The following is a 23107-nucleotide window of genomic DNA, read 5'->3' as shown; positions in this document are numbered from 1 at the left end:
GAGTGTGCAGTTGCCAACAGGTGAGAAGGAAAAAGGAGAAGACTGAAGGCAAAAGGAGAAGAGGGTGGGAGAGGATAAGATGGTTAGATAGCATCACTGACTCAAAGAACATGAATTTGAGGAAACTCTGGGAGATACTGGAGGACAGAGGAGCCTGGCGTGCTATGTCCATGGGGTCTCAAAGAGTCAGATGCAACTTATCAAGTGAACAACAATGAGAAGGAAAAAACTGAGAGACTAGCAACTGCAGAAAAGCCTCAGGTGTTAGTAACCATGAAAGCCATGCCTAAAATTTCTGGGGAGCTGGACACCCAGCTTCAGTGCAGGATGCTGCCCATCAGGACAGATGATGAGGATGATGCCAAAGGACATGAGGGTAGAGATCTAACCTTCGACCCCTCAACATTGGTTCTGTCACTGGACACCTGCTAGGTGTCAGGTTCTTCATTTTATCTTCACAACAAACCCACTTGCCAGAATAAATTAATTTCCATTTTATAAATGAGGAAATTAAAGTTGCTTCCATCGTGACTTGCCAATCCCAGGTCTGGTGGGCTCTCCACTGAGCTATGATTCTTTGTTTGCCATTATAAATGTTTCTTGTAAATTTATTTGGGCATCAGTCAGTTCAGTCGCTCAGTCATGTCCAACTCTTTGCGACCCCATGGACTGCAGCACACCAGGTTTCCCTGTCCATCACCAACTCCTGGAGCTTTCTCAAACTCATGTCCATCGAGACAGTGATGCCACCCAACCATCTCATCCTCTGTCATCCCCTTCTCCTCCCGCCTTCAGTCTTTCCCAGAATCAGGATCTTTTGCAATGAGTCAGTTCTGTGTTTGCATGGGGGGAATTAAACAAGTTTCAGTCCATTGAGTGGCATGTGGTGAGATGGTCTCGTGTAATTTAACTCTATTGAATAAAATACATAGATTTCTATGCTGCTAAGGGAAGCATTATTAAAACAATAGCTGGCCTTTACATACAGTTCCTTCTCTGAATAATCTAAGAGTTGAATGAATATTAGTACATTTAGTCATCACAGCAGCCCTAAAAGGCAGGTATTATCATCATTCCCATCTTACAGATAAGAAAAATCAAGATAGAAATTGTCTAAGGTTACTCAATATATTGGTTTTTTGAGGGCTACTGTAACAAGTGAAAACATTAGTCACTTGATGTGTCCAACTCTTTGTGACCCCATGGACTGTAGCCCTCCAGGCTCCTCTGTCCATGGGATTCTCTAGGCAAGAATGCTGGAGTGGGTTGCCATGCCCTCCTACAGGGGATCTTCCCGACCCAGGGATCAAACCCACACCTCATTATGTTTCCTGCATCGACAGGCAGGTTTTTTACCACTGTGCCATCTGAGAAGCTGTAACAAAATACCACACTTCAACAACAGAATGGCTTAAACAGCAGAAATTCATTGTGTAACAGTTTTGGAGCCTGGAAGTCTGAGATCAAGGTACCTGGAGGATCAGTTCCTTCTGAGTACTGTGAAGGAGGCTTCCATTGTGGCTCAGCTGGTAAAGAATCTGCCTGCAATGCAGATGACCTGAGTGTGATCCCTGGGTTGGGAAGATCCCCTAGAGAAGGGAAAGGGTACCCTCTCCAGTATTCTGGCCTGGAAAATTCCATGAACTATACAGTCCATGGGTCGCAAAGAGTCGGACACACCTGAGCACCTTTCACTTTCACTATGAGGGAAGAATCTGGTCCACGCTTTTTTGGGGGGCTTGTACATGGCTCTCTTTTCCATGTTTCTTCACATTGTTTTCCTTCTAAGTGTGTTTATATGCAAATTTCCTTTTCTTTAAGTATGCTAGTCATGTTAAATTAGGGGCTGCAATGGACAGAATTGTGTCCCTCCAAAATTCATATGTTGAAGCATCAGCTCCATTGTGAATGTATTGTGAGATATGGATTTAAAGTGTTAATTAATGGTAAGTGAGGTTATAAGGGCAGATGTTAATTCAGTAGTACTGGCAGCTTTATAAGAAGAGAGGTATCTTTCTTTAGCCATGTTCGTGAAACAAGAAAAGACCATGTGGAGACACGACAGGAAGGCAGCTGTCTGCAAAACAAAAAGAGCCCTCACTAGAACCTGACCATGGTGTCACCTGATCTTGAACTTTTAGCCCCCAGAAATGTGAGAGAATAAACGGCTGTTGTCTGAGTCACCCAGCGTGTGGTGTTTTATTATGGCTGTCCAGCTGATTATGCTGGGAGTCTTACTTCAGTATGGCCTGCTTTTAACTAGTCACCTCTATAAAAACCTTATTTCTAATAAGATCACATTCTGAAATAAAGGGGGTTCAACATATTTGGAATTAAGGGGTACAATTAAACCCATACACTCAACTTATAAATTGCTGTCAAGACTCAAACTATGTGGGCTCAGTTGAGAATCCTCACTATCACCCCCTCTGCTATACAGCCCACTGAGTCAAACAGGATCTTAATGTAATAGCTATTTATTAAGCACCTGTTGTATACCTCCCTTTCCTCTGGCCCTAGAGTTCTTTTGTCTTTCCTGAAGAGGTTTTTCTTTGTTTATCTTCTCTGTTTGTGATAAAATGAGACCTTTCATTCCCTATCACTGAGGACATTTTTCTTTTTGTTTTCAATTAAGCAGTGGTTCAGTGAAAATTTACTATGCAGCCATCACAAAAGATGCTTAAGTCATGATCCTTTCACTTTCAAATAAATCTTTAGCAGATCCTTGCTAGTCTCCTGCTTTACACTGGATATTTACATTCCCCTGAAATTCATATATTGAAGTTCCACTTCACAGTGGAGCTGGTATTTGGAGGTGGGACCTTTGGAAAGCTATTAGGTTTGGATGAGATCATGAGGGTGGATCCCCCAAAATGGGATTGGTGTCCTTATAAGTAGACAAGAGCTCAGAGCTCTCTCTCCAGCATGTGAGGACAAGGCCAGAAGACAGCCACCTATAAACAAAGAATCAGGCTCTCACCAGACACCTAATTTTGCAACCCCTTGCTCTTGGACTTCCCAGTCTCTGGAACTGTGAGATATAAATGTCTGTAGTTCATAGACACTTAGTCTATGAACTAGTATTTTGTTATAGCAGACTGAACAGACTGACACCTCTTTTCCTACCACAGGACCTTTGCAAGTGCTGTCTTCCCTCACCATTGCCTTCCTCATCCCTGCCGCATAGTTGGACCTATATAAGCATTTGCTGAATATTGTTATTTCAAATGAATTTAAAATGCAAAAAAAAAAAAAAAAATGCAGACTTGTAATAGCATGTGATTGCAAGTTTATTTGGTTTAAATGGACCTCACCAGGCAAACCTACAAATACCCAACAAATAGATTTAACAGGCCCCTTGTTCTCTAAGTGAAACTGTCTCTAGACACATTAAAATAGCCTTTCTCTTCTCATAAATGCATTTGTGACCCCAAAATAATGCAAGTTAAAATAACCCATGGGAAATGCTTATCATTTTTAAACTACATCTCAAAGAATGGCAGGATAGTACTTTAATACAAAATGTACAAATTTCTATGGCAAATTAAGTGTTCTGCTGTGGACTTGTGGACACATATTTAATACAGTTTAAATGAAAGCAATGTGTAACTGACTTGAAATGAAATTAAAATGCTACAGAAGTCATGTTCTCCCACAAATTTTACTGAGACTGTATCTGTGTCACTCTTTTTTCTGCTTCTAATATCTTTTTTCTCAGTTGGCCTTTAACATTGGCCCAAAAGACAACTTCATAAACACAGAGCTGACTTTGCCACTCTTCTGCTTCAAAATGATGGAACCAGCTGCCAACAGAATATAGCACAAAGGGTGTTTTTTGTTTTTTTTTCCCCCAACTTGTCTTTTTAAACTTTATCTGATTCATCCCCAAAGCCTGATATTCTTATCCATGATTCTATTGAGCTGATACAAACTTTCACCGCACCCTCCTGCTCTGAACCCCTTTGCACCCTGGGTCATTCGTTGCCTGCAATAAATGCCATCCCCTTTTCCAGCCCATACATGTTAATCCTCTCAAGATCCATTTGAGATATCACTTTCTCTGTGAAGCCTTCTTTGAACCCACCCTCCAACCCTGTCTCTTACTGGAAGGAGAAATAACAACTGCTTCATCTTCATTCCTCTGGCAATTTGTCTCTCTACATCTCTATCCCACTATTTCCCCACTACTGCATAAGCAACTTCAGGACAGGTGCCATATCTTTTCCCCCATTTTCTGCATCCCATTAGGTGTGAGCAAACAAATTTCCCCATAGTAAGTGCTCAGTAAACATATGTTGGAAGGAGAGAGGAAGGAAAGAAGAAGGGACATCAAGAAGAGGTAAGAAGAATGGATATCTTAAGATACTTTCACGAAAAATCACACTTACCAAACCCTATGCAACCATCTATGGGCTTCCCTGGTAGCTCAGCTGGTAAAGAATCCACCTGCAATGCAGAAGACCCAGGTTTGATTCCTGGGTTGGGAAGATCCTCTGGAGAAGGGATTGGCTACCCACTCCAGTATTCTTGGGCTTCCCTGGTGGCTCAGACTGCAAAGAATCTGTTTACAATGCAGGAGACCTGGGTTCGATTCCTAGGTTGGGAAGATTCCCTGGAGGAGGGCAAGGCAACCCACTCCAGTATTCTTGCCTGGAGAATCCCATAGACGGAGGAACCTGGCAGTCTACAGTCCATGGGGTCACAAAGAGTCAGATATGACTGAGTGACTCAGCACAGCACTTGAGATGAGCAGGTGAGTTGAGAGTCATTTGCTTTTTCTTCCACAGATGCAGAGGGAGACCAAAGATGGAAAAAGTTAATTTTGATCAGTTATGAATGAAGAGATAACCAGGTAAACAAGTTTAAAAATTAAAATATGGATTTTCTCAGATGTGGAAATTATTCCACTCAATAGTTGTTCATAACGAAGATTAAATATTCAGGTGGAAAAGAAAAATCCATCCATTCATGAAATGCATCCCCATATCCAGATGTTCAGCATGATGATAGACAAAACATCTAGATGACAGATTGAAATTTTTTATTGGCCATTTATGTGACTTGACACGACTGAGTGACTAAACTGAACTGAACTGAACTGAGGCAGCATAGTCCCTCCCTGCAAAGATGTTACATTCTAATCTCTGCAACCTGTGAGTATATTACCTTACTTGGGAAATGGAGTTTGCAGTTAAGAATTCTTGACACAGGAAAATTATATTGGTTTATTCAGTTGGACCCCCAGCGTAATCACAGTTCAGTTCAGTTCAGTTGCTCAGTCATGTCTGTCTCTTTGTGATCCCATGGACTGCAGCACGCCAGGCTTCCCTGTTCATTACCAACCCCAGGAGCCTGGTCAATCTTATGTCCATAGAGTTGGTGATGCCATCCAACCATCTCATCCTCTGTCATCCCCTTCTGCTCCTGCCTTCAATCTTTTCCAGCATCAAGGTCTTTACAAATGAGTCAGTTGTTCACAACAGGTATACAATGTATTGGAGTTTTAGTTTCAGCATCAGTCCTTCCAATGAATATTCAGGACTGATCTCTTTTAGGATGGATTGGTTGGATCTCCTTGCAGTCTAAGGGACTCTCAAGAGTCTTTTTCAACACCACAGATCAAAAACATTAATTCTTCAGTGCTCAGCTTTCTTATAGTCCAACTCTCACATCCATATGACTACTGGAAAAACCATAGCTTTGACTAGACGGACCTTTGTTGGCAAAGTAATACCTCTGCTTTTTAATATGCTGTTTAATTTTGTCATAACTTTTCTTCCAAGGAGTAAGCATCTTTTAATTTCATGGCTGCAGTCACCATCTACAGTGATTTCGGAGCCCCAAAACAATAAAGTCTGTCACTGTTTCCATTGTTTCCCCATCTATTTGCCATGAAGTGATGGGACCAGATACCATGATCCTAGTTTTCTCAATATTGAGTGTTAAGCCAACTTTTTCACACTCCTCTTTCACCTTCATCAACAGGCACTTTGGTTCTTTGCTTCTTGCCATAAGGCTGGTGTCTTATATGAGGTTATTGATATTTCTCCCAGCAATCTTGATGCCAGCTTTTGCTTCATCCAGCCCAGCGTTTCTCATGATGTACTCTGCATATAAGTTAAATAAGCAGGGTGACAATATACAGCCTTGACATACTCCTTTTTATATTTGGAACCAGTCTATTTTTCCATGTCCAGTTCTAACTGTTGCTTCCTGACCTGCATATAGATTTCTCATAAGGCAGGTCAGGTGGTCTGGTATTTCCATCTCTTTAAGAATTTCCACAGTTGTGATCCACACAATCAAAGGCTTTGGCATAGTCAACAAAGCAGAAGTAGATGTTTTTCTGGAACTCTTGCTTTTTCGATGATACAAAGGATGTTGGCAATTTGATCTCTGGTTCCTCTGCCTTTTCTAAATCCAGCTTGAATATCTGAAAGTTCATGGTTCATGTACTGTTGAAGCCTGGCTTGGAGAATTTTGAGCTTTGCTAGCATGTGAGATGAGTGCAATTGTGGAGTAGTTTGAGCATTCTTTGGCATTGCCTTTCTTTGAGATTGGAATGAAAACTGACCTTTTCCAGTCCTGCGGCCACTGCTGAGTTTTCCAAATTTGCTGGCATATTGAGTGCAGCACTTCCACAGCATCAGCTTTTAGGATTTGTAATAGCTCAACTGGAATTCTGTCACCCCACTAGCTTTGTTCATAGTGATACTTTCTAAGGCCCACTTGACTTCACATTCCAGAATGTCTGGCTCTAGGTGAGTGATCACACCATTGTGATTATCTGGGTCGTGAAGATCTTTTTTGTATAGTTCTTCTGTGTATTCTTGCCACCTCTTCTTAATATCTTCTGCTTCTGTTAGGTCCATACCATTTCTATCCTTTATCGTGCCCATCTTTGCATGAAATGTTCCCTTGGTATCTCTAATTTTCTTGAAGAGATCGCTAGTCTTTCCCATCCTATTGTTTTCCTCTATTTCTTTGCACTGATCACTGAGGTAGGCTTTCTTATCTCTCCTGGCTATTCTTTGGAACTCTGAATTCAAATGGGTATCTTTCCTTTTCTCCTTTGCTTTTTACTTCTGTTATTTTCACAGCTATTTGTAAGGCCTTCTCAGACAGTCATTTTGCTTTTCTGCATTTCTTTTTTTAGGGGATGATCTTGATCCCTGTCTCCTGTACAATATCATGAATCTCTGTCCATAATTCTTCAGGCACTCTGTCTATCAGATCTAATCCCTTGAATGTATTTCTTACTTCCACTGTATAATCATAAGGGATTTGATTTAGGTCATACCTGAATGGTCTAGTGGTTTTCCTTACTTTCTTCAATTTAAGAGAATCACAAGGATCTTTGTAATTAAAGGGGAAGGCAGGATTGTAGAGTCAAAGAGAGTTGAAGATGTTACCCTGCTAGCTTTGAAGGTAGGGGAGATGATCATGAACTAAGGAAATCAGGTGGCTTCTAGAAGCTGGAGAAGTTGAGAAAGCAAATTCTATCTAGAATCTCTAGAAGGAATACAGCCCTTGATTTTAGCTCAGTGAGTTTGGTTTTCTCTTCCTTGAATTGATCCTGGGACCAGGACAAACCCCGAGCAAAATCTCAACATAGATTCATCCAATAAGTATAATTTCAGTATGAAATAGAAAGGGCTCCAAGACTAGAGCACCCAGCACTAGTGGTAGTGGTGGGTCCCAGAAAGAACTAGTGGCTCTTTAAAAGTCAGGAGATGATCAGAGACTGAGCAGGGAGTGGAACACAGATCTATAATTCTAAGGTCAGATTTTTTTCTCTTCAGATACTTGTTTTCAGTATTTCTTTATTCTGACCCTCTGACATGTGAGCATCTATTTCTCTCAGTTTTCCTGTGTTGTTCTACTGTCTCTAGTTAAACAATAGATGAGCTCTAGCCCAGCATTCTGTTCAAGTATCCCAAACCTTTCAGTCTCAAGACTAAAGTTCAGTCAGTTATTCGTGTCTGACTCTTTGCGACCCCGTGGACTGCAGCACGCCACACTTCCCTCCATCACCAGTTCCCGGAGTTTGCTCATACTCATGTCCATCAGGTCGGTTATGCCATCCAACCATTTCATCCTCTGTCATCCCTTTCTCCTTCTACCTTCAGCACTATCTTACTCTCTTAAAAATTATTGAAGGGCCCCCCAACTTTTTGTTTCTGTGAGTGATATCTACTGATATTTGTGACACTATTAAATGGAGACATTTTAAAAATATGTATTTAATACTTTAAATACAAATAGCAATAATAATCACGTTCTAGTGAGTTGAGTGGTGATAGCCCAAAATGGTAAGCCCATGTCTTAAGGTCCAGAACCTGTAAAAGTGATTTTTCTCTGGAAAATAAAAATGCCAATTGTTTTTCTTGAAGTGACAAACATTTGAATCTGAATAATCATACTTTGTCATTTATTCTTTCAAATAAAAATGGTATTATGTGAAAAAAATGAGGTTGGTTCAGCTCACAACTCAATTTTTCATGTTTTTTATGAGTATCTCCCATCTAATAATATGGAGTATTAAAAAGACAAGGTCAAGAGTCAAGATTTAACATAATGAATCATTTTAATTTTCAATACTTCATCAAGGATATTCCAATGAGAAATTATTTTCTTTCCTCTTTTTTTTTCTTTGAGAATATCTGGCAGAGAAAATACAATATTTACTAATATAGATTGGTGCTTCAGCCTTGATTCATACTAGGTGGCAAGTTTTACTTAACATTGCCTTTGCACCATCCATGAAAAATGTTCGAATGAAATGGGAAAATGGCATTTTAGTAGCATTATAAAATTAGCTTGGGTCAAACTGACTCCTCAAGTCCAGGAAGCTACATGTATCTACAAATTATTAATTGAGAATTGCTGACATAAAGCAATGAGTCTTAAAAAACTATGAGAAGGAGTTAGATCTTATTTTGATTATACTTCGTGAGATTTTCGCTAGGAAGGGATCGGATTTAATTTGTATTTCTCACAGATGACAGAAAAAAGTTTCTTAATTGAGAAAATGTTTGATGGTGCTATTTACAGAGAGTTGGGGAAGACTAAGAATATGTGAACAAGGAAATCTGAGTCATTTGAGACATGTTACACTTGAAGTGTTTGTGAGCTATCCAAACAGAAGAGTTTAGCAAGAAATGTCACAAGTCTGGAGCTTAAAAGTGAGTTCTAGACTGGTTTTACATGTTTCACAGTTGGTAATGTATGGAAAGAATTCAAAGTTAAGGTAATTGATAATATCACATGGGAAGAGCATATTGGAAAGGAAGAGAAATCTGAACCAAACTCTGAACAATTCAAACTTTTGGTAATATTTAAAGATAGTTTATCTGTTGGTAGTGGATCTGGGGACACTGGGACACAAAAAGAAAGGGAAAAATCAATCTTATACACCGTTTGGAAAATTCCCAATGAGCATGTATTTTTCTTTTCTTTTTGTTCTTCGTGTCATTTAAAATGAAGTTTGGTGGTTTTGTCATATGTATATGCTAGTGAAACATGCACCACAATCAAGAAGATGGGCAAATGAAAAACTTTCCTTCTTTCCTTGTTATCCACTGTAACTCATACTTTCCTATCCAACCCAGGCAACTACTAATCTGCTAATATGTAATTTTATTCAGAAATAATTTTAAAAAATAAACCAAACTAACTAAACATCTATGTACAGAAAAATGAAGTAATTAGGAACAAATTGACTTTCACAGGGTGATACAGCTTTTTAGGGACAAAAGAGGGGTCGGATCCAATTTTCATGACTTAAATTTTTGGAACATTTTCGTTACACAAAACCCCCTCCACTCTTTGACATACTGTCTTGATCTTGATCCTTTTATTCTTGATTCCTCTTAGATAGTATCCCTTTTGAAAATATTTGAGGAAGAATTTCTTCTCAGTAGGTTGTAGTCACTATTTGATATGTTAAGACACAGAACCTTCAGTTCTGACAGGTACTGGAGGCTGCCTTAGAATAGGTCTATTACGATTGAGGAGCACACCAAAGATATCTCAATCTTTTATCAAGAATTCCCCAATGGATTTCACTTTCTTTTTCATAAAATAACCCAATAAACTTTATGCAAACCTGAAGTTTTCAAACCTGCCAGTCTGAGAGCAAGACACTGTTTTTCAACGGGGAAAGCACAAAACAAGACAGTGAATTTTCATATTATTGAAATCGTATTGCTTCACAAATTATCCTACGTTGGGTTCCCCCAGGAGAAAATTCTAAATTAAAGATTTGAATATAAGTAAGTGTAATAGGGAGGTGATTCATGGAAGTTCTGGGAGAAGATTCAAAAGTGAGACAAGGAAGGATACAGGTCAATAAACTATTTTATCTTGCAGATTATCACTTTGGGCAACTGAGACTCAGTTATGCTGAGGAACTCTAGAAGACAGTGTAGATTAGATTTTAGGGATATCCCATCTGAAGATTGAGGAAGTAGAAGTGTTTATTCTCCTATCCCATCAGTCATTGCTGAGTGTTTCCCCAGGAAACATGAACCTCCTGGAATTCCCTGCCTGCTCTCCACACAGGTGAGGACCATACAAAAGCCCTCAGGTAATGAATAATGGTTTCTTGTAGTAGGACACTTTTGATGTGTACTGGGCTGTTTTGTGACAAGGAGATATGCACAAAGCTCTGATGGTGTCCACTAAATAAATCACATAATGGTTCATTTGAAAGAACATCTCAACCCTCGAAAAATCATGGGATTTTCATTTCTTCCTGTAATTTCACTAGTGAAACTGTAAGCAAGTTATAAAGCTAACCTATATAAGCTTCTTGAGGACAGGATCCACATCCTGTTTGTTATTTTATCCTTTAAGGGCCTGATAATAAGCACTCAGCATTGTTGACCTGATTTTGTGATCAATAGACTGAAATACTTTGCTGTGAACTACAGTCAGATTAGTCATAGAGTTTTATGCTGCAGTGGTGAAGAACATACTTATCAGACTGTTTAGATTGTAGCCAGACTCCCTCACTTTTAAACTATGTCACTTTGTACAATTTTTTTAACCTTCTTGTTTTGTTTCTATTATCTATTACATAGATATAATCATAATTTCTATATGTGACTATGTTGCTGTAAGGATTAAATGCTATAATTTATGGAAAATAATTACTATAATATCTAACACTTTTTAAAATGCATGAAAATTATGAGCTATTGATATCACTAATCACTTGAGAAAGGGCTATCAAGATTGTCTGGCACTTAAAGTAACTATATTATGGTTGGTGAAATCAAACTTCACACATATGTGTGGTTATTATAAAATAGCTGTGATCTTGTCTGAGGCAGACCTGTCAAAACTGATCATTTTCCACGGTGGAATAGAATAACTTTACCTTGATCTTTTTGCTCTATAACATTGTTTTTTCAAATGTTTTACTTATTTGGGGAAGTAGCCCTGTGTTTTGAGTTAGGTAGGTATATCAACAGCAACCATTAAAGTAAGACAGCTTAAGGTGAGATTTCAAATATTATTTTCCAGCTTTGCAGATAGTAGATTTTATTATGTTCCTAAATACAAATCATGCTGTCTCTTGGATTTTATTTGTGTACTTTCCATTTCTGTTATTGGGTCATTTATCTTAGAATTCAAAGTTTGATTTACCTTTTTACTTTAAACTGTTTGTTAAATCCCTAGCAGATAAGACGCATTGTGCTGGAAGCTTGAGGTCACTTGAACCATTTTCTGGCTTCTTTTATAGTACTGAACATCTCCTAGGTAGAAGGAAATTTACTCTAGAAGGAATTTTCACTGCCTTCTCAAGAATATATTGCCAAAATAAATAATTTTCAGTATGTGGCACATAGCTTAAGTACCTTTTCTCTTCTTCCATCCCCAGTGGAAATGAAAAAGCAGCAACCTTTGTGAATATACTCAAAAATCATCATTGATTATCTTTATTTTGTCTGGGCCAGATGGTCTGTTGTCTTTTTATCTTTTCAGGGAAGCTGCAAAATGTTGTAGAAAGATTATTTAACAAGGAATAAGAAAATCTGATCTGGTCTTGGCTTTTCCTCTAAGTCTTTGACTCAGTGATATTATAGGCACTGTTAATAATACTTTCATTCAATGATATAACACTGGATCAGATCAGGAGGTTGGACGCATCTGAAAGAAAAACTAGGTAAAGACTGGAATATAGATTTATAAACATAGCCACCAACTGATTATTATACAGACAAAAATCTGAAATTCTAGAGTAATCTTAGGTGGGGACGGAAGGACTAGCTATCATTCTTCTATATAGAGTTCTGAGGTTTCTATTAAAGGAAAATTGGGCATGTAATATAGCAAATGAGCACAACAAGTAGTCGGTGAAAATCCTGTCTTCTTAAGGGTGGTCTAGTAAGCCGGAAAAGGGAGTCCAGAACTTTACTTTGGCAGCCGAGGGTCAAGGGAAAAGACAGATACCAAATAACAAGAAAGATGGACTATGCAGTACAAAGAATGTATCATCCAGAGACAAAATGGTGGCAGAGGGTAGAACGTTAGTAAATGAGATTGAAAAAGCTTCTTTATAGGGCTCCAGAAGCAAAACTGGTCTCATAGCTTGGGGAGGGACAGGGAAATGATAGGGTCTATTAGTTACCTATTGCTGTGTAACAAATAACCACAAAACTTGCCAGCTTAAAACAGATACCATTCTCATAGCTTCAGTGAGTCAGAAATATGGGCAAAGGCAGCCCTTGGCTTACAGTGTTTCAACCGAGATCACAATGAAGGTGTTTCTCAAGGTTGGGATCTTATCTGAATATTCAAACATTAACAACCTGCGACCAAACACTATGGTGTTGGAAGGTTTCAGTTCCTAGAAAACTACTAGATTAAAGGCCTCCATTCCTTGCTGTCTCTTAAGTGGGGACCACCCTTAATTCTTTGTCCTGTGTGCCTCTCCATTAAACCAGCAAGGAAAAGTGGCTGCTAGCATGATGCCAAGCCAAACAATGGAAGTGATGATCTTCACTCTTACTGAATTCTGTTTGTTAGAAGCCATGATGGACCTGTGTGTGCATGTGTGTGTGCACACTCAGTCATGTCTGACTGTTTGTGACTCCACAGACTGCAGCCCACCAGGCTACTCTGTCCTTGGAATATATTTTTCAGGCAATAATACTGGAGTGGATTGTCATTTCCTCCTCCAGGGGATCTTCACAACCCAGAGATCAAACTAGCATCTCCTGTGTTTCCTAAACTGGCAAGTGGATTCTTTACCACTGTGCCACCTGGGAAGGATCTAGCTCATACTAAAAGAGAGAGGGGGTTATACAGGTCATCGGCACCAGGAAATGGTGGTAACTGGGGGTCATCTTAGTGTCTGTCTACTATAAGGAGCTAACAGTTTATCCAGTATCTACTATGGCAATGTGCAACACTCAAATGGTCACATGCAATACTCATTTCCTTGGAGGTCCAGCTCTCAAGTTGTGTGGACTTCAGAAGCATGGAAACAGGAAAAATAATACCACAACTGAAATAAAAGGTGGGAATGCAAACTAGTACAGCCACTATGGAGAACAGTGGGGAGATTCCTTAAGAAACTGGAAATAGAACTGCCATATGACCCAGCAATCCCACTCCTGGGCATACACACCCAGGAAACCAGATCTGAAAGAGACACGTGCACCCCAATGTTCATCGCAGCACTGTTTATAATAGCCAGGACATGGAAGCAACCTAGATGCCCATCAGCAGATGAATGGATAGGGAAGCTATGGTACATATACACAGTGGAATATTACTCAGCCATTAAAAAGAATTCATTAGAATCAGTTCTAATGAGATGGATGAAACTGAAGCCCATTATACAGAGTGAAGTAAGCCAGAAAGATAAAGACCAATACAGTATACTAACGCATATATATGGAATTTTAAAAGATGGTAATGATAACACTATATGCAAAACAGAAAAAGAGACACAGATGTACAGAACAGACTTTTAGACTCTGTGGGAGAAGGCAAGGGTGGGATGTTCTGAGAGAATAGCTTTGAAACAAGTAGACTATCAAGGGTGAAACAGATCATCAGCCCAGGTTGGATGCATGAGACAAGTGCTCAGGGCTGGTGCACTGGGAAGACCCAGAGGGATGAGATGGGGAGGGAGGCAGGAGGGGGGATCGGGATGGGGAACACATGTCAATCCATAGCTGATTCATGTCAGTGTATGGCAAAAACCACTACAATATTGTAAAGTAATTAGCCTCCAACTAATAAAAATAAATGGAAAAAAAAAAAACCTTTCCTCCTTTCTTCACCTTATTTTTGTTTTCAGCTGTAAGGGCACGGGGTCTGGATTAATGGCTCATCCAGTTCTTTGGTTTGGTCCTTTCAGGAATTTCCATTAGCCTGTCATTGACACCTTTCTCAGTTTTCCAGATTCCTTTTTAATTGTGAAAGCTGACATTGTACTTTTCATAAAGGGTCTGCTTGAGTGTGACAAGGTCATGAAGAGTTACTATGGTCTAAAAAGTGTACCTCAGCACAAACATCATGGAATTTCAGAAGAGTAAAGCATAAGCCACATTTTTGCACATCAAATAACTTTTCCATTAGTTATGAAAATTTACCCTAAATATAGGACTATGTAAGAAAAGTTAAAAAGAAAGAAACAATATAAACAAGAAAAAAAGGTTGAAGGAGAAGTGATTAGAGGGAAGAAGGAAGCAACTGAGGTTTACAGAGCACTACTGTGTACCAGGAAGTGTGCGGAGAGACATTTGACCTTGTAACTTCATTTTGAAATTTGAGCAATTATTTTTTTTCAAAGGCTTTCTCATATATTTTATATGCATCTCTTATCTTTGAAAACACTGTCCTTGTGTGTTCCTTGAATTTTCTCTAAATTTTCAATTACCATCTCATATCATCCAACTCCCCTCTTCATTCCCTTGAGGTTAATTTTGCAGAAAACATATCAGATAGAACTTTGATAGCAAATTCAACTTGTTTATATTTTTGCTCCCCTAAGTACGATAAAATATTCCTTTCTATGGTTCCCCATGATCATTGGGATTCAAATGAAATTGTGAAAATCTGCAAGGAATTTACTGTTTTGCTATCTACATGCTAATGCTGTCCAGAACTAGGGCTAAAATTCAGGTGATGGAGACTGTCATTCTTGTCTTTCATGATTCAGTGAAGGTTCCAATGTGTGTTGGAATATCCATTCTCCAGTGGGTCAGCAGCCTGGCTGGACTCAATCATCGGTTCTAGCCTGGGTTTAATTCAGTAGCTCAGTATAGACACAGCTTCAGTATATGGTCTTTTACTACTCTAAAATCAGTTTTCAAATAAATAACTGGCTAGATGATTTCCAGATGCTAAAATAAAAGCTATACAGATGCAAATATATTGCATTTAATTTCAAGGCTGTTTAGGGTTTTTACCATGCCTAGAGAAGACAGCTATAAATAATGCACATCTCTTTAGCAGAGCATACTTCATCAATTACTCCATTAACAATAACAATGTGGGAAATAATGGGTGAAATTGAGTATAATAATGTGATGAAGAAAATGAACATAAACAAGAAATGGAAATCACCAAGCAATGAATTAATATTGAATCGTAGCTACCCAGAGTACTGTTCAGGTCTTTCTTGAGAATATGATTGCTCTGACCACCAAACAACAGGATTTTGAATCACTTTTCTCATCAGAAAGTTTGAGACTTCTGCAGTCATTCTCCTTTGCCCTGTCCTCCTTATGACCCATAGTATACTCTCCCAAGATGGCTCTAGTCTTTAGTCAAGGAATAAGGGGCCCTCCTGTTAATCAGCCCTAAAACACTGGGTTCATTAGCACCACTTACTGTATTTCAGTACTCATATGATGTTAGGTGAAAATGGTTACATAGTTGAATATACCAGCAGGAACCCAAAAGCAGAGAAGTTAGGGTACAGTAGCTAGAAATGACATTCAATCAGAAACCACCCACCCACTGTGTTTAAAAACACTCAAATTAGGTGGCATTGGAGGAAGATCTCAAGATGTACAATATTCCATGAAATAAAGGATGAGTTTCACAAAAATTAGATTGATAATATGTTTATGGAAGCCATGAGCTTAAAATGATATGATCTCATTATACGTACAGCTTCCCTGGTGGCTCAGCTGGTGAAGAATCCGCCTGCAGTGCAGGAGACCTGGGTTTGATGCCTGGCTTGAGAAGATCCCCTGGAGAAGGGAACAGCTACCACTCAAGTACTATGGCCCGGAAAAGTCCATGGACCATCCATGGGGTTGCAAAGAGTCAGACACAGTTGTGTGACTTTCACTTCACTTCACTTCATTTCATTATATGTAAAGTTTTAAGCTATGAATTCATGATGTTTCTTGAGAAGGTACAGAGAAGAACTATGTCATTGAATGGGGCTACAAAGAAAAACTTAAAAATAGGACATTTAAATTACTTCAAATTTCCTCTTATAGGAGAAAAGTAGATTATAAAGAAGAGAAAAATAAGCTGGCTTCATATGAATTTATTGATAAAGCTAAGAATGCGGAGTCAACTTTCTTTTATAGTAATTCTTTTAAATTAAATAATAATGGAAACTCTTTGGTTCCAGCCCTGTCTCTTGACCAATAGGCTAAATAATCATGAAGAGAGAAATGCACATAGTGTGGGAAGTGAGGGTGAATGGGAATTCGATTCCATCAGAACTGAAGCAGAAAGAATCTCTTAACAGTGATGTCAATCTGACAGTGTGGAGGAAGTACTTCTCCACATATACCTAAGGTGGGAGGAACTAGATACAAAAGTGCTGCAGCTGTTTTTTAATCCCTGTAGTTTTTAATCTACACTTGAAGCTTTCTCTTTCATTAGATTTCCATCTCGTTGCTTCTCTTTCTGTATGTCTCCATTCAGCCTGGCTTCATGTTGACAATTTATGGTCTTGTTTTATAACTCAGTAACTTCCCTTTAGTCTCTAGGTATACCCACCTTCTTCACTCCTTCTTACTAAAGTCCAGAGATCCTTAAACCTTGACCTTGCTTCAGTATCCAATACCAGCTCCTGATGTGCCTGGTCCTGACTTCAACATCCCAGTTGCAGTTTGTCTAAGAAAGACTGTATATGTTCCTGCAGAAGCAGTTTGTGAGACCAAATCAAGTTCTCCCAGACACAATATAATCTTTGAGGATTCCACTGGTACTTGCCTCTTTGTGTTGCACCTCATTGCATCTGAGAAAGTGATAAGGATCGCCAGTGGTTCTATGGAAACCATCAGAGAAGATTCAACCAAGGTTCTTACTCATGCCACATCTGCTCAGACTGGTATGTCTAAGCCAGAAATACAGCTTCAGTATGTGTAGACACTGTTTCTTCATTACATAAAGGATATAGGCTTCATTAAGCTGGACAAAGAGAACTTCCTTAAATAGACCATCCAAGACATATACCTTACTGTGAAAATGATACTCTTTGAACTATTTTTTTTTTAAACTTCAAATCCCACAGCCATTGTTTATTATAAAGATGATCCTAGACCCTCATGATGAGTTCATTTGCTGGATTTCTGGAAGTGAGCACAGGCACCAGGGCCTACAAACATTTTGGATTCACAGTGCTGAGGATCAGCTATCAGCAGAATCTGCTGCTCATACTGGGTGAGTTTTAGAAGCCTCATCTACATGTTTCTGCTAACAGGCTATAAAGGGTTTGGAGATGGACTGGCAGATGGTATAAATCTGGGCCATGTGATCACCTCCCTTCACTCAGACTCAGATGTCCACCCTAGAAAATCACTCCTTGCCCAGAAGCAGAAAAAGCTTCAGTAGCTTATAATGCAGTGTGCATGGCTTGAACTGCAGAGGAATTGTTCACCTTGATGAGGGCATTGCTTCAACTGCAGAGCACCGTAGCTATGGCTGTCTTCTTGCTTGCATCTGAAGATCTTCACCAACTGCAGAGGCCCCTTGGATCACAGGGCTGGGGGTGTAGACAAGAGCTCCTCATCTCACAGTGCTATAACCAGAAAAGTGTTACATGTACACATCTTGTGCTTGCACGCTTTCTATCCTGCACTTGTGCACTTGCTCATCAATTGTGTCCTATGTCTCCCAGGAAAGAATTCATCTGATGAGGTTTGTTTTTCTTTGGGGGGGGGGGGGGTTGGTGAGCAGGAAGCATTGTGCAAAAATCACCCAGCAATGAGTTAGGAGACTGGGGTTCCAGACCTACTGATGCCACCAACTAGCTGTGTGACCTTGGAAAGGATACCTAGGTCAAGCGACTCACTTACAAATCAACAAGTTAAACTCAATCAACAAGGCTCCTTATGGCTCTAACTTACAATGGGTTTTTTCAGAGAAGATTTAGTATTTTTCCATTTTTAAGAATCTGTGCTTTCCAATTGGATGGGTTAAAAAATGACAAGAACTTAGCTCAAGTTCTAGTGCAAGAATCTTTGCATCTTGGCTTGTAATTTTCCCTCCCTAAATTTGTTCCCACCACAAAACTAAGGAAAAATAAAATATTAATGGTTTCACATCTATGAAAAAGAAGCTTTCGAGAGACTTCCCATCCATGCATTCAGATTTACTGCACTGTGAACCGGTGGGATCCTGCTGCATTTATTTAAACTTCTGCCACCATCATTGTGAATATAGCCAGAAGTCTCCTGTGGGCTATGAGATGAAATGCTGAATGGCAACAAAAGTAAACAAAGCAACATCTCACTTTCTATTCTCCTGGTTATACCATTGGTGTTTAATGACATAAAAAATACCCAGAAGCTACAGTTGAGTTAAGCATGAGCATAAATAAAGTGACAATCCAGCAAGCTAGAATGTTCATATTCTAAATTCTAAAATCAGATTCCTTTCTCTCCAGGCACCCTTCAAGGTAAATTTATATTTCTTCTCCCCTTACAAAATTTACTTTACCAGATGTCTTTTCTAAAATTGAAACTGTAGCTCAGGAAGCACAGTGAACCTTGGGTGAAGTTCATCTTATGTTCACTCCCTTCCACCTCTTCTGTGCTCTTTAGTCCTGAAGTGGGCTCTTTTCCCTCTGCCTCAGGAATAGAGCATCGTTTTGGACTCTCATGTCCCAAAGTAAGGGCAGTAACTAAAGATTAGAAAGGTCTTAAATTTGGAACACTTTAATTGGCTAGTCTCTTTTCCATGTATTTATATAGCTTGATAATAAAGTGACCAGGGAACTAACTAGTTCTAACTATTCTAACTGGCAGTTTATCACAGTTAGAGCCAGGGTTGTCTAAGGTCTGGGAAAGGTGGTGGGAGCTGTAGTGTACAGGTATCTCTAAGTTACAGTGGCAATGCACACAGTGCATCAGGTGAAACACGAGTTGGGCAGGTCATTTGAGATTCAGGTAAACATTGTTATGAAAAATTGGACCAGAGTGGCATAATTGAGAGTCTGAATGAGGATGCCTCTGGCATAAGGGCTTAGGGTCAGGGAACTAGACTTCCAACCATATTCACAACACTGATTAACTTTTTGGTTTTAGGAGAAAATTGCATTGCTCTGAATTTTTTTCTCATCTGAAAATTTATTCATTTGGCTATTTATCCAAAAGGAAAGCTCCATTTAAAATTTGTTTTAAAGAAAAAATAGTTTTAATTTACAGGTAAAAAAGGGAGAAATGAGAGAAAAGAAACATGGAAATCAAAACACTCAGCAATTTAAAAGCCAGAAAATACTCCAATATGACCAAACTGCAAGAGCTTAAGAGTGAGGCAGGGGAAGCTGGGACTATTTGTGAAGAACCTTTCATGCCACATTGCGGCATCAGAGCCATGTGGGCTAAGCAATGGAGACAAATTGTTTTTAAGTAGGGAAATAGTGTGTTCAGGCACATCGTTTGCTTTATTGCTTGGAGCATGAATAATGCTATGACTCTTTTTAACATTGAAATTTAATTACTTAAGCCTCCATCTCTCAGATAAGAAGGGACTCCACGCCCTTTCTCCAGACCTACTTCCACCAATAGTCTAAGAATGGTACAAGTGAAAGTGAAAGTCACTCAGCAGAGTTCGGCCTTTTGTGATCCCAGGGACTATAGAGTCCATAGAATTCTCCAGGCCAGAATACTGAAGTGGGTAGCCTTTCCCTTCTCCAGGGGGTCTTCCCAACCTAGGGATTGAACCCAGGTCTCCCGCAGTGCAAGTGGATTCTTTACCAGCTGAGCCACAAGGGAGGAAGAGTGATATAAATCAGTCCAAAGAGAATAATCATGATTCTAAACAAGGGACTACAGGCCAAGGGGGTGGGGGTGGAGGGGGAATGAGTGTTTTCTGCTGCCACTGCTTCTGTCACTGAAGTTGTTGAAAAGTGACTTTCTCTTTTAGAGAAGGGGCTTCTTTAAATCTGATGTTTTCTCTGCTCCCTGCTGCAAGGATCACACTGCTTAATGTACAATTTTGTTTTAAGTAAAGAGGATGAAAAATCTGGTGGTTTCTGTCCAAGTTATGGTGACTCCATCTAACTTCATACTGAAACAGGGAGCGCCACACCACCATTAACCTAATCTTTCAAATTTAATTATTTGTATGTGTTTATACAGTCACTTCCCCAGATTTCCCCTCCCCCTCACAAAAAATCTGGTATCTACAGTAGATCCACAAATTCCCTTTGACCTTCCTACTTTGTCTTTTGAGTCTAAAAGTCCCTCCTCATATTCATTCCAATTTCATACCTATTTTCTGTTGCAGAAAGGGAGACATTCTTTGTGGAGAAAAATCAAGCTGTGTTAACACTGCATTTTAGATAATAACCTGTAACAGTTTCTCTAAGTGAGAGCAACCTGTACAAAACTTACATGGGAATGACTAATCAAAGAAATATAGATTGCTTAGATTACTGAGTCTCTTCTTGACCCAATAAACAGAACTAAAAATGGTCTAGAGATGCATTTTTAAACACATTCTTCCAAAGGTTTCTATGCACAATGGAGTGTCAGAAACACTTACAGAGCTGTTGAGGATAAATAGGCAAGCAATGATGAGGGTTGTTCCTATGATAGTGATAGTGGTAAAAGGAGAAGAGGACATGTGTGAGAATCATGTCATATGTAGATTTCAGAGACAGATTTCATCTGTTGGTCACATTCAGATTGGAGTCAAAGTTGAACTAGTTCTTAAGTGTGTATGGAATCACCACTCAGGAGTGGTTCTCCCTGAAAATTTCCTCAGCTACTTTGCTTGCTGACTGGGTACAATGCACCTGCATCCAACCGATTTAGCATCTCTACAGAAGGGGTTGTGGAGGCAGTTTTGGTCACACTTTTGGTCATGCTGCAGCTACTTTATTTTACACTCATAAGGACTAACACAGCAGCTGGGATATAAAAAGAAGGCATCAAGGTGGGTGGATGTTACGTAGACCCTGAGCTCAGAAAGCCAACAGGAGCAAGCAGACTGCTGTCTGCTTGAGATGTGAGCACATGTTGTGCAATTCATTTCACTACCACATGGCCCTCCCAGGTACTGAAGACAGCATCCTTAAAACTCAGAAATCCCAAGTGCATTGCCTTGAGTCCTCCTGTGTTTTTGAATCTTCAGTCTAAAACCACTAGCGTATATACAAGGGATCAGCAGGGATGAAGACATGAAAGAACAGAAAACCAAGTGTCATACATTAAGTCAGTAACCCCCACCCTCTGTTTTATGGGACACTACCCTCCAGGGAGTCAGTAGATTTGTCTCAACAGCAAACACAATAAAATAAATTGGTCAAATACAGGCTTGAACAAAGTTAACCAACTTTCTCTACTGCTGACGCTTAGAATAGTTAACGTGATAATGTGCACAGAAGCTGTAGGGTAACACTTAACAACACACACCCGGGAGCAGGATTGCTGAGATTCAGATATTTGATGGGCTACTTGCAAGCATGTCAATCCTCTTCTGGCTTCAGTTTCCCTGTCTGTAAAGGTTAAGTAATAATCATACCTACCTTATAGTGTTGTAGGAGAATTAAATGAGATAATGAATGAAAGGGCTAGGGCAATCCTTGGCACTTGATAAGTACTCAATAAAACAAGCTTACAAAAGGCAAACCAACAAACAAACAAAAGGGCAAATAACACCTTATGAACTGACTTGACCTAGAATGATTTGGGAAGTGATATAGGATGATTTTATTCGGCTTCAAAACCACTATTGGTTTTGTGATTGTGACTGCAGGCATGAAATTAAAAGACGCCTGGTCCTTGGAAGAAAAGTTATGGCAAACCTAGACAGTGTATTAAAAATCAGAGACATCACTTTGCTGACAAAGATTCATGTAATCAAAGCAATGATGTTTTCCAGTAGTCATGTATGGATGTGAGAGTTGAACCATTAGGAAGGCTGAGTGCTAAAGAATTGATGCTTTCGAACTGTGTTACTGGAGAAGACTCTTGAGAGTCCCTTGGACTGCCAGGAGATGAAACCAGTCAATCCTAAAGGACATCAACCCTGAATATTCATTGGAAGAACTAATGCTGAAGTTGAAGCGCCAATACTTTGGCCACATGATATGAAGAGAAAACTCATTGGAAAAGACTTTGATACTGGGAAAGATTGAAGGCAAAAGGAGAAGAGGGCAGCAGAGGGTAGCATCACCAACTCAACGGACATGAATCTAAGCAAATCCCAGGAAACAGTGAAGGACAAGGAAGCCTGGTGTGCTGCAGGCCATGTGTTGCAAAGAGTCAGACACAACTTAGTGACTGAACAATGACAACAAATAGGATGGTTATATTTTTCCCTATCATTTGAACTCCATAAATATAATCATATTTCTTGGCATCTAGGAGAGAAAGATTTGAAAATACTTTTCCTTCAAATATATTTTGCTTCTCAAGAACTTATTTTTCTGATTCCTAAGTCAGAAACTGTGGTTTGAAAAAGAGTGGGATATCTGTATGTGAACTTGATGGTCTATACTTTTTCTCTCTACTGAGAACATAAGAAAAGGAATTGATATCTATTCCTTTCTGTATCTCTAACACCAGTCCTTAGTGCCTTGACTATTGGAAAATTAAGTAAATGCTTACTGAATAAAGTTTCTTACAGATATCTCTTTTAGAAATTTGGGTAATGATAAAAAAAATTG

The sequence above is a fragment of the Dama dama genome, chromosome 8 (assembly GCF_033118175.1).
Source record: "Dama dama isolate Ldn47 chromosome 8, ASM3311817v1, whole genome shotgun sequence".
NCBI lineage: Eukaryota > Metazoa > Chordata > Mammalia > Artiodactyla > Cervidae > Dama > Dama dama.
This window is presented reverse-complemented; position numbering follows the sequence as displayed.